The sequence below is a fragment of the Ptychodera flava genome, assembly GCF_041260155.1.
Source record: "Ptychodera flava strain L36383 chromosome 23 unlocalized genomic scaffold, AS_Pfla_20210202 Scaffold_24__1_contigs__length_23054250_pilon, whole genome shotgun sequence".
Taxonomy (NCBI): domain Eukaryota; kingdom Metazoa; phylum Hemichordata; class Enteropneusta; family Ptychoderidae; genus Ptychodera; species Ptychodera flava.
In genome coordinates this window covers 3197513-3210789 of record NW_027248278.1, presented here as the reverse complement: position 1 = coordinate 3210789, position 13277 = coordinate 3197513, and the positions used below count along the sequence as shown (strand labels likewise).

The window sequence follows — 13277 nt, the reverse complement described above, 5'->3', positions numbered from 1 at the left end:
ACACTGTCAGGTGTAATTATCAGCTGAGCAGTAATTCCAGTCGACCACAGAGAAATCAACTCTGCCAAAGTTGAAACATTGTCTCGCAGCAGGTCAGATGTAGTCAAAACAACTACACCTGAAAGCAAGCGATAAGACTTGGACAGTGCTTTAAACATATGTGGTGGTTTTGTTTAGACTACGTCTGACCTCCTGCTAAACAATGTTTCAACTTTTGCAGAGTTGATTTTTTATGATCGACTCATGTATACCGCGTATATACCGCTTAGCTTTTAATTGCACCTGACAGTGTTGGCAACACCTCGATTTAGAAAATATGTCTAGTTCGTCTAATGCCAATGCTTCAAAGCAATTCACAGTAAAATACAATAAAGAACACGATGCAAAAATATTCACAAAGTCAGATAAGAATTTATTATATTCATTCAGCTTGTGTGCAAAGACATTTTTGTAAAAAGATTATTAATGTATTGTCAAACTTAACCCTCTAACCAGTAGATTGTAGTGCAATGGGGTTGGTGCATCCATTAACTGGGAGGGGTGAAAGGGTTAAATTTGACAAAATTCAAGATTCTTTTGGCTTTGATACATTTACATGAGAACCGGGGCTGGTCACTTTCAAAATGTAGCTCTATATGACAATTGCATTATTTCTATTGTGTATGTGACTACTGAAGTGAAATTGGCCAGTATGATAGGACTTCTGTTCATGACAGAACTGCAATCTCTCACCAACACCACTGCTGTGCTGCGAGCCCATTCTTTGTGATACTTTGGTTGTTAACATAATGCAGGGCCATCGATGTGTAGTGTAGATGATGAAGTCAAAATATTACTGTACAGTTCCGTCACAGGAACTCAAATAGTTTCATGTGTTGAACTGCGCCAGGCGGACAGGATGACAAGTACACAGTAAGTGAGGCTACCCACAATTCTCTATGATCTGTACACACGGAGATCACACACTGAACTGAAGCAAATTTCTTCTGTACACAGAACAACTCGGTCCATATTTCAAAATTCCGGCAACATAGTTCTGATAATCATAATTTTCTGATTTCTCACTGTGAATAATGAGAAGATCAACCCCTTTTCCGCGGAGGAGATAGCAATTTTGTAATTTTCTTGACATAGATTTTTGACAGCCATACACAATATTTTCCAGAAAACTAAGGGAATAAGTTGCATCTGTGTTGGCAAAAGAAAGGGTATTGATTTTATTTTAATGTTCGTAACAAAGGAAATTTGCATGTCTGACAGGTGGTTTGATGAGACCATCTTAGTTGCTGATAATTTTATCTTGACAAGTGTGCAATTTTTAGCACCTCCAAACATTGACTTCTCATTCAATTTACTCTTGAATTTTAAACATAATCAATAATTTTTGAACATAGTTTGAACAAATAATCCTGAACTTAAATTGCAAGTTAAAAATTTCAAGAAACTGATAAAATTGAAAAAGCCTTTAGCAAAAAATGTCTGAGTGAACAAATCAAGGAGAATTGTTGGTAGCCTCACTTACTGTGAAGTAGGGTGAAACTGCAAATGTGAATGACAGAATTCTTGTTTTCATGTTTATCAAAATACAATGCAAGAAAGGGTACTGGCCAATTTCATGATGTATGCCACAAGAAAACACTAAGAATACAAAGGCTGATTCATAAAGCTACCATTTGTGTTGTGAGATCTGTGTAACACACTTGTCCACTTGTGGTCTACATTGTTTTTACTTTAAACATGTAATAGGTAATCAGCTGGGGGGTACATCTACATAATTACTAGATTGACAAGCCATTCAAATTAAACTATAATTCTATCTCCTGTAAAGTTCTATCAAGGTATAAATGTCACAGACAAAGCTTTGTTCAAATTTCGCTTGCTGATGTTATGAAAATTCTTGTAAAAATAAATGGCAGTCGAGGCAGTCAGTGTGATTCAAACACATGTGGCAGTGATAACTGTAACTTTTACAGATTAAAAGTATATATACAATTGGGTCAAACACAAGTGTACAACCACAATCTACATGTGACGTGTGTGTGTGTGCGTGCGCACATCCTCTACCTTCCTGACTCTCCATGACAACACAACATTGCCAGGTAGGTTTTTGGCTTATATTCTATAGACCTATTAAAAGGCACCCTAATCTGTATTTTATATTTTTATGCAAAAAATCGTATTGTATGAGATAATTATTACAGCGAACGTCAAAATGAACCGGAGATCAACTTTGATAAGCCCCTATCAATTTCCCTGGCAATCTTCCAATACCCCTTTGAAAACACCGAGGTACTTTGGTCAGTAAACATACACTGCGCCTGCTGTGCTATCTCCATTCGATCTCCCTATGCAAGCTTCTGCATGGATCAAACCATTTTGCGCCAGTTTACAGCTATGGCTGTTTGATATCAGTGTATTCAACGAAGCTCATGGCAAACTTGTTATATATTACAAAACAATGGGACGCTGGAGATCCCGAGACAGTATCGTTAGGAAAATGACACGTTTTCCCAGTACTTTCTTGATCTTTTGACCCTGCCCACCCCCGTCACCTTAATAGTATAGTTTCATTACACAGTTACGTCCGCCATTGTTTATTTTCACTCACGGACCACAGCGATGTTAATTTTCATCCTCTGAACATGAAGTTTATTAGTTTGAAGCAATTATCCTTTCATCTGTGAAGAGTTTTACTGATGACTATTACAATTTTCACTGCTATGTTGTTGTTTGCACAAGATGCAGACTGCTTTTCCGTGCAGTCAATCATAGACAGTTTCTCTACACTTTACAGTTTATGAGTCAATAAATGCCAGTTCACACTATGCTGTTGATCGGCACATGACGTCCTCATGTCAAGTTTTAGGATTTTTTGATGCTAAAATTTCACCAAATACCATTTCTGTATCCAAAGATTGTGTAATCAGTTTGATTTAAAACAGCGATATAAAACACTGTGTCAGTTAATCTTGGAAATTTCGGCTGAGTTTTGCTGTCTTATCTATGGTTGTCAATCAGTATGTGTGCACTGCATTAGGGCCTGTATAGAGAGACCCTGATGTAATCAAGGTGTGCCAGTTCATAAAATCGTGAGCATATTTTTTTTTCTGTCGACATCGATTTGCCTTGCGATGGAATTTTAGGCAAGAAAGAGCATCATAGAAAAATGGTTGACAGGCGTTTCTCAAACCAGTATTGACACAGAAATGCATCGCTCAGCACTGTGAACGATGTCATAATAAAATACCGTAGAACTGGGCATTTCCACGAGTAGAAGTTCACCAGCCGCCGAGAGTCAAATCAGGGCCTCACTCAGTACAACAACATTGTCTTTCACTAGATATACTAACTGGCGTATTTCAGTCGTTCCATGTGAATGTTTCTAATTTTATCCATGTGTGAATGTTTCTAATTTTATCGGGCTCTCACACTGACAGTTGTTTACTTTGCAAGCTCATGGAATTTACTATTCAATTGGGTAAAGTATGTCGTGTGACATGACTGCATACGGGAAATACTTCACGATAACAGGATCGACGCACGTAACAACACAGGCGCTTGGTACGCGTCCAATGAGAGAAGAGCAATTAAAAGACAATACGTCATCTGCCAAGGGTTGTATGCACAGGCGCATACATTGCATGCAGCTCATTCAAAATGGCCGGCGCTGGGTTGGTGTGCCCAGCCGATTTCAGGACGATTTCTTGCCAGTAGCATAGGGCAAGGTATGATTTTAGGCAAAAGGGCCAGTCGATCGATTGTTTATGCAACCACCTGACCGATGACCAGTTTTTATCACCGAAAACGCTCAGAGATCCTGAATTTCGCTGATTTATGAAATCGGGCGGTGAAAAGCTTTCACGCCTTGAGTTTATGTCTGTGCAGCAGTAGACAACGGGCCCAAGCCGGGCCAAACCCCTGCAGCTACAGCCACTCCTGACATGTACAGTAATATCACGTACCGTTATTCTTTATTAAATAATCAAGTCATGTAGACATTCTACACATTGATGATTATGCAGTGCGTTCGCCTGGCCCGAGCCAGGCAGCCATAGCCACTCAGTATAAGCCAGTCAATATGTAGGCCTATAGGCCTACACTTTACGGTGATTCTTTTACTGAATATCAAGTCGCATATAGACATTCTACATATTAAATACGATTATTATCCAAGCAATGTGCCAAGCGCCTGTGCGTAACAATGCAAAACAAGTTCTGTGAAAAATCGAGTTTGAAATTATTATTACAATTAAAGGTCTTAAAATCGCATGCTTTATTTCATTTCTTGTCAACCACTTTGGGCTTCAAAATGGTTTCTTCCGGAAAGGGAGCCAGAAATAGAAGGGAGATCGAATGGCAGTAACACAGCAGGCGCCTTGTATGTTTATTGGCCTGTTTATCGGCAACACTAACCAAAGTACCTCGGTGTTTTCAAAGGGATATTGGAAGATTACGAGGGAAATTGATAGGGGCTTATCAAAGTTGATCTCCGGTTCATTTTGACGTTCGCTGTAAGAGAATTGGAGACCTTTAAATGGCAGTGAGCTAAATTAAGTAACTGGACTCACAAAAGGTAATATTATTGACATTGAAAATGGGCAGTAGTATGTATGTAAGCAACAGTATTTATTTACACTTTTAAGGATGATAAATACCTTTTAGACACTTTCAGATTTTTATTTTTTTCTCAATCGAACATGTCCCAAACCCCAATAAAGTATACATTTTCTGAAAGCCCTGATATAGAGCTATCCGACCAAGCAGAGTGCACGGTCATTATTTGCATAAGAGTCACGTGACAAGCGTTTTGCTGAACCTTCCAAAAACCGGTTTTCCCGGCCTTATGCGAACACGCTGCAAGATTTCCGGTTGGAATTTCTTCATTGACAAGCCTTGACAATATCCTTCAAAACCGTGTCTGCGATTTTTTCTCGGAGGCTCCATTCAAATTATATGGCGTGATAATTAAAATTCCTTGAAAAGCACCTTCGTCCAACACCTTTAAGAGCGCATTAAAAAATAACAAAGGCATATAAATGAAATCCCAGACACTAATTTTGAGTTCATTATGTTTCTAATGGACGGTGTGAATTTCAAGCAGCTAGTGTTTGTGAGCGCGAATTGACGAGGTGCCAAAGAAGGGTACTTCATTCACACATTGAATTCGAGAAAAACGCAAAAAAACATGTTTTGATACTTCTACGCTACGGCATTTGATAATTAGACTTGCACGAGCCTCAACACGGGCATACTTTGTTACCAAGTGATGATGTCGGCCGGGAATGACAGTTGTTCAGAGAAAAAGTCCCAGGAAAATAAAATAAATCGCGGAAAACTACCAATTTTTGGAGCCTTGCGTGTCGACACATCGCCACAGCGAATGGCTTCAGTGGGAAAAACAATGACGTCAGCAGTCATTACTGATAGCGGGCGTGTCCTAAATTCATATGCAGATAAGCTTGTTTGCATTCCCCAGATCACACTCCCCTCACACGCTATATAGACATTGCAGAACCGTAGACTTGACCAGTCCGGGTCAGCTCTAGTCTCGGTTACCCAGACTCCTCTGCGCTACCGGCGAGAAGAGAGTCTGGGGAAATGCTATGGCACGGTTGTAACACAAAATGGCCGCTGACAGAATTACGGACAGACGCTGATTGGCTTATCCGTCAGTATGACCCTGGGTCACTGCAACTCGACTGAAAACATGGACAGCCATCGATGGAGACCGATTGAACGCTGTAATTGAAGCGTCTTTGACCTTGTACGATATATCATACACGTTAAAGGTGGGAATTTCTCGTTCTATTTGGTCTAGTTAATCACCACATAGTTTAATTTCTCAAAATGCTAGCTCGTTTGCCAATGCCACACTTCATCCTCTCGTTGCCACACAAATGAATAGTTGTACCAGTTTTTCTCGAGGGTCTCTGGTGTACAGACCATGGGTGTAAGGTATATTTTTTAAATCCATGTACAGACTCAGACAGGCATTGGAATTCAGTAACTGAATCAGTTGCTTAGATTACATATCTCGATTACCTGTACCGTAGCTGCAATGATTGCAGGAGGAGTCGCTCGTCTGGACTTTGTACGCGACCCCAAGGTCGCGTACAAAGTCAATCCAGACGAACAACCCCGCCCCCTACAATCATTGCAGCTACCAGGTCGCGTACAAAGTCAATCCAGACGAGCAACCTTCGCTACGATCATTGAAACCACCCATACCCATACATATTATCGAGCGGAGAAAACAGTGCCAATCACATTGTTTTTGACACTGACTGTTCACAGTTATTTTAAAAATAAAGCTTTAGCTGCAAAAATTGTACGATCATTTTTCATAAGTAGATATGTGCACAACCCCATGTACCAAAAAAAATACTTCAATTATTTCTGCTATATTGTTGTTGTTGTTGTTGTTGTTGTTGTTGTTGTTTTGTGTGTGTGTGTGTGTGTGTGTGTGTGTGTAAGCATATACACTGGAGCAAAGGGTAAAGGGTCTATGGTGTAAGTAAGAGAGCCAAAAACACAAAGTGACAATACTTGAAGCCTCAAGAATCCTGTCTACATTGATGACTTTTTTATCAATCTTGTGCTTTCATAACTAAACACAGAGCCTATTAAAACCTTGTTGGTATTTTTTTATAAATACATTTCCATCAGGATAAACAAGTGGAGTGCTTAAAGCATCTAGTGAATGGCAGTGAAGTCATGACAGTATTGCTGACCGGCTATTGAAAAACTATCATCTATGCTTTGTTACTGAACATACTAAATGAATATCACAACAATCCTCGGATGAACCACAAGGTTGTTTTAGATCTCAACACTGGTGTCCCTTATGGCCGACCAGGTGCAGCGTCTCAACGTACAGTACAGCTGAGTGATCAAGAACAAGGCTCTATTACAGGTTTGTTTATATGCTCATGTGTAATTCCATTTTTTTATTTGTAAAATGTATGGTAATGTCAAATAAATCATATCACCTAATTTTGAGAATGCTGCAACTATCTATCCACTAATCTATTATCAAGACTTGTGGGACCATATGTTATTTAAAACCTACTACCTTGATGTATTTAATAGAAACTGAACTGCATTACTTTTATGAAATATTATCTCTCAATAAGTGTTTTCATGCATCCCATATGGGTGTAAGCTGGCATATAATAATATGACTCGAAACTTTCAGTTATATTGTCAAGCACTGCGATGGTGTGGTGTTACATGTAAGGGTGTGCAAAACAGTTATTATCAATGGCAGTATCAACTATTGAAGGACAAAATGCAAAATGCAAAACTACATACGATTTGTCATTTCATTCTATAAATAACATGTGTATTTTCCCAATATGACATATTCAACTGCAGTCTTCATAAATACAGTATTACATATTTTTCATTCACAGACAGAGATAGTGCCATCATGCTACTCAGTCCAGAAATGCTATTTAGTGGTAATTGAAGAAATCATCTATGCCAATCAAAGTACAGAGACACCTTTCCATAGTTGTCGATGAAGCACACTGTGTTGTTCAGTGGTATGTGTCAATAATTAATAACGTGTATATAAAAATATATGTCTACGTTTGTGTGTGTATACATAGTATAAATTATTCAGTTATACTTCAAAACTTTTATCACATTGAATGTCTGAGTGAGGAATGTAGCTGCCATCAGATTTTTCAGTATTTTGAAGAAATATTGTATAATGGTAAAATCACCAATTTTGCATGAGAATTGAGTGAAGTGGCAATGATAATCATCATATTCAGCACAATGAAAACAGAAAACACTTCAATTTGAAAATTGATATGAAATATTACTAATCCTGCTGAGATAGAGATGACCACACACAGCTTTATGATCTCCCACTCTTAAAAATGTTGACATGTCTATTTTTATTTTTACTTGTACAGGGGTAAAATACTATGCTCACATTGGCGAACTACAGAGTCTTCTTCCAAGAGCTAACATGGTAGCACTCACTGTAACAGCAACTCCAGATCTGAAATAAAGAAAATGTTATGCATGGAAAAATGTGAGCCGGTGAGATGTGATCTTGACCGCCACAATATATTCTACCAAACAATACAGGCTCCAACATCAATTGCTGACACATTCTCTTGGCTTTTTGAATCTCTGAGATGCATGAAGACGCTAACTAAGAAACACATAATTTACTGCAGAAATATCAATTCTTGTGCTTATTTTTACAAGTATTTTATCATTGAATTAAATGATGAATCATGGATTGGGTCACCAACATTTCAGAATGCACTGTTTACCATGTACCACCACTCCACACCAGTGAAACATGATTGGTTGAAAATCATTCAGCAAGACTGAATCTAAGTTGAGAGTAATCATAGCTACTGTTGCATTCAGTATGGGAGTGGATGCCCCTGATGTCTACATGTCCATTCATTGGGGAGCCTCTAGATCCTTTGAAGGCTTTGTACAGGAATCAGACATTTGCTATGGACAATGTGACTGTAGGGAATGCCCTATACGTTCTGGTTTGATCGCAGAGAGACTTAACAATGAGGAACTTTGTGCAGCTGCTAAGGATGCCAGACAACATGAGCACCTGATTAGTAGTATTACTGACGAACAACAACGGATCATCAAACAAGAATTGACCACATATAGAGATTAAATGTCTTAGGCTTTGATTTCATCAATAGTAATGACAAGGTTGACAGATGCTGTCATTTCTGATATTGTAGACAATATTCCCTACATTCATTGTAAGGACGATATACTCACAGAGTTTGTGTTTGATTCACATATTGCCTCAGTGGTGTGGAAAATCATTAGTGAAAAATTAGAGTGAAACTATTACGATTTACATACAACTTAACATACTTGCATTCAGAAAAGTGTCATGGTTTTCAATATGTCTAGGCTGAACAAGATCAGGAATGCTGGACTTAGAGGGCTGTAGAGCAAAAGGATTGGTGTTAGGCTAGCTGCATGAGAAAACGAGAGCCACAGATCCTACCCATGTCCCATGTGTAAGTACCTACTCTAAGCAAACAGAATTCCATTTGTGCCTCTGCATGTTTTTTCTCCAGCTATGGTCTCATTTTCTTGGCTTACTTACTGTTCGGACCATATTTAGTACCTACCCCTAAAAGTGTCTTTACTGTAAGTAGATCCAACAGGCGCAGAGAAGAGTAAATCAAAAATTTACTGGTTGATGTCCATTAATCCATTCACACATTGCCATCTTGGCTTGCCCTGTGATGATTAATGGACATCGACAGACAGCAACAGAACTTTGATTTACTTTGCAGTGCTCCAGTTGGATGTACTAACAGCAAGACTTTTGTCAGGGTAGGTACTAAATTTGGTCTGAATGTGAAAAAGCCAAGAAAATAAGACCAGAGCGGGAGAAAAGCATGCAGAGGCGCAAACGGAATTCCGTTCGCTTAGAATATGTACTTTGGCATAGGTAGGATCTGTAGCGCTTGTTTTTTTCCGGTACAACCCACGAGAGCTATGACTGCAGCTATCTTTAGCCCAGGGGAAAAAAATTCTTGTTCATCAGATTTTTTGCGCCAAGCTTCAGAAGCGGCTAGCAATTTTTTTTTCCAAACCAGCAAAATCTACCAGTAATTTCACCGGTAATGATAACCTGGTCAAGATTTTGCAACACTCTTCAATAACAGAGTGAATTGCGTGCAGGAGTGCAGCAGATCTAGAATAAACATGTATTAAACACAAATGGTGGATACAAGCAATAGTTGTGCAGATCCACTAGGGGGCAAGCTTAAAAAGCCCACCTAGTAAACAAATTTTCAAAAACATAAAATTCCAAATCTGCAAAAGTAGAAGTGGCGATTTGGATGAACAATTTTTTTTCCCTGGCCTTACTGTGTAGTTATATTCAAAACAAATTTCAATTTTGCTTGGTCTTCCCAGTGTATTGTGATCTCCCCACTGTATAGTGATCTCAGAGTCCAATATTTATCCAAATACTATTACACACTGCCTACAGTGCAAAGTTTTCTTTACTGTTACTAGACCAGAATGAGACAGTCATTCAAAATTAAGCCAAGTCTATGTGTCATGCTTTCGAAAGGTCAAACTCTGCATTTGAATGAGTATCATGAGAACTACTCGGTGTTTTGTTATAGGCAGTATTATTTATTTATTCATTTTGTGATTGATGATTTTGCTCCCTCCATACCTGAACTTCATAATGTGACATGTACACTTTTGGGCTGGTGGCCTCCAATATTGTAATAAAAGTTATTGATTTACACAAAACTCAGAAGATGTATTGAGAATATTTGAAATCTTTATTTACTTTTGACTAACCCATGTCAATAAATATGACATACATATTGACAGGGGTGGGGCGCATGTATTTTCCTCAAGAATTTGAAGGGTGGGTCACCCAAAAATAATCCTGGAAAAAATCAAAATCCCCCTCCCCCAGATGTAAAAATTAACACTCCCTAATTACAAGTCAAGACTTGTAATGTTCCTGTCTTGATGTCTGTATGTTTACATCACAGACCTACATTGTACTTTAGCATGGGGTTTAACAATGGAACACATGAATCAAAATGAAAGGATCTTGTTTCCTCACTTGTGTTCCTTGTTGGTGTCTGCAAGATGCCAATAAAAGTAATCAGAGTAATCAGTCAAGATAGCACACAAAAAATCCATGTTCAGCAATGAAATCTCTAGAGCGGAATGAAATTGGTGGTAATTTGCAATGCGATGTTCAAACAGATGTTCTGTGATAGCAAAAAAAATTCAAATCTCACAAATGCACACAATTACAACAGCCTGTGAGTGCACTTTTTCAGAATGCCCATTTACTAGTTGAGTATTCTTTTTTCTTTCCATTTATCCACCTGTGTTATTCTTTGGGATCAATATTACAGAAAATGTCAGCATAAAGTTTGGGAAATGATCATGTGCCCTCCCTGACTTATGTTTCAACTCCTCATATATGTTCACTATCAACACTAGCTTTTGTATGTGTTCCTGACTGAAATGCAACACCGAGTTCTTGAAGCTAATGCTTCTCTGAAGTTCTCAATGTCATCACAGTACAACACAGTCTTTCCAATCCTGGCAACAGCAGCACTGGTGTGATTTAGTCCCAATGATTTCATTCTTTTCTCAGCAAGTCTATTTGGGAGTTCCATGACATAGTAACCGTCAAAATTATTTCCTTCTCCTCTCGATAAGTTAATGAACCTATTCCAGGTTATTTGATGACTGAGCCATGGTGACAACAGTGCTTCGGTACTTGCTTGGAGAAGAAAAGCCTCAGGTCTATACTTGATCTTGTGACTAGAATAATAGACAAGCATAGCATATCTCCAATGCCTCAAGCATCTCTCTCCATACCATAGGATATATCAGGCTTGGGAATATGGGTCGGAGTTGTTATTACCTGTATCAAATTAAAAAAACAGACATTGGTTTCTATCTATTGAATATATACAATGTAATTAAAAGCACAAATAGTATTCTATAAGATTCTATCACATTAAAAGTTAATAAGAATAAAATTGTTATGATCACAGTTTTAACAATTTGGTTAAAATTCACAAGCTGAACCTTAAAAGTGCAAGTAGTAAGACAGTGTCCAAAATAACATCAGATGTAGAATTTGAGTGGTGTCACATTTGGCGATTCTTTTTTTTTGTAAATTGAGTGGTTAGAGTACAGACATCAGAATCACAAGTGTATATGATATAGCAAAAATAAAATGTACAAAATTGTATGGTCTTCAATACCGCAGGTATAATAGCCTTGAAAATCAAACTTAACAGAAAATATACATACCTTTTGTGTTGTAGTGTCTGTTTTGTTCACTTCATATCTTGTCTTGGGGTGATACAGGAAGTGGTTACTTGAGAGATCTGCAATGGATCCATAAACATATGGCAAGTTATCTCTAAATGAACACATACTCTGATGAAAATTGGATACGTGAATTGGCTTGATTTTCCCTCATCTTGTTTCCTCTGTAGAATATCATTTAACATTTGGTCACACTGCCATAAGCTTAGGGCAGCACTAAGACAGTTGAGGGCCACATGGTAGTTTCTGAGTCTTGTGATATAGATGCACAGAATAGGGCGAATCATGACAGTGTTTGAAAAAAACGTGCTTAGTAGCACTATCAACCTCTCGTTATGTAAGACTTTGGGAAGTTTGAAAAATATCTTTGTGGTGATATTTTCCTGCGCGAGGTGTTTGGAAGTTTTTTCCGGTCAAGTTTCAGAAGTGTGTAGGCAACGTAATTAACTTGCAAAAGTATGGGTCCGCTCACAGTCCCATAGAGGGACTGTGGTTCACTGTTTATGGCAACACTCATTAGACAGATCATGGAGGTAGAAGGAAAGACAGATGACATGTATGTGGTCGGTAGTGATTAGTATCGATAGCTATTAAAGATATATCTCCGCTATATAGGAGACTGGGTACCGTACGTTGTGAGTTCGAACCAAGTTGATGCCACCGTATATTGCATACATACCGCATTTGGTGTACATGGAAACATTCTTTTTTTTTCTAGTCGCCAATCTCTCAATTTTTTGCGATCTTTTCCACAATTGCACAAACTCTCCTAGCTGCAGTACAGTAGCTCGACTCGAGGTTTTGCCTGGGTATTTGGGTCGGACTGCAAAACCATCTGGTTTTGCCGCCCGACCCAAATACCCGGGCAAAACCTCGAGCTACTGTACTGCAGCTACGGTCTCTTATGAAAAGACAACAAATCACACACACAGACATTGCCGAGAGTCACTTACAGCATGTGTCGTCTCCGCTGCGTCGTCTCCATGTTTTCAGTCGAGTTGCAGTGACCCAGGGTCATACTGACGGATAAGCCAATCAGCGTCTGTCCGTAATTCTGTCAGCGGCCATTTTGTGTTACCAAACCGTGCCATAGCATTTCCCCAGACTCTCTTCTCGCCGGTAGCGCAGAGGAGTCTGGGTAACCGAGACTAGGCCAGCTCCAAATTGGAGACGCTATACCATAATATTTTCCCCCTCTCATTAGCCAATCAGCGGCCAGCGCGCCATCAGTAAAAATTGTATTTCCTGGCAACCTCCACATGCGTCCTTCGTTACGTACGCCATACTGTGTCGAACTCCCGCGCCGTATTCTGTCATAATGTCGAACAGTTGTGTGGCCACTCTATCAAAACACAATTTCAAAATCGCGTACCAGTTTTATTCTGGCTAAGACAACCAAACCCCATATATCGCTGTGATTCCTAGACTCTGGCTTGAAGTCC

At 38.9% G+C, this 13277-nt stretch overlaps 1 long non-coding RNA gene across 1 annotated transcript; it reads right to left on the bottom strand.

Annotated features, from left to right (window-relative positions):
* Positions 1–10289: 10289 nt before the first annotated feature.
* Positions 10290–12934, bottom strand: LOC139124656 (uncharacterized). Its single transcript, XR_011550004.1, has 3 exons — positions 12789–12934; positions 11818–11894; positions 10290–11422 (listed from the first exon to the last, which is right to left on the bottom strand). It is a non-coding gene; the product is annotated as an uncharacterized lncRNA (long non-coding RNA).
* Positions 12935–13277: the final 343 nt, after the last annotated feature.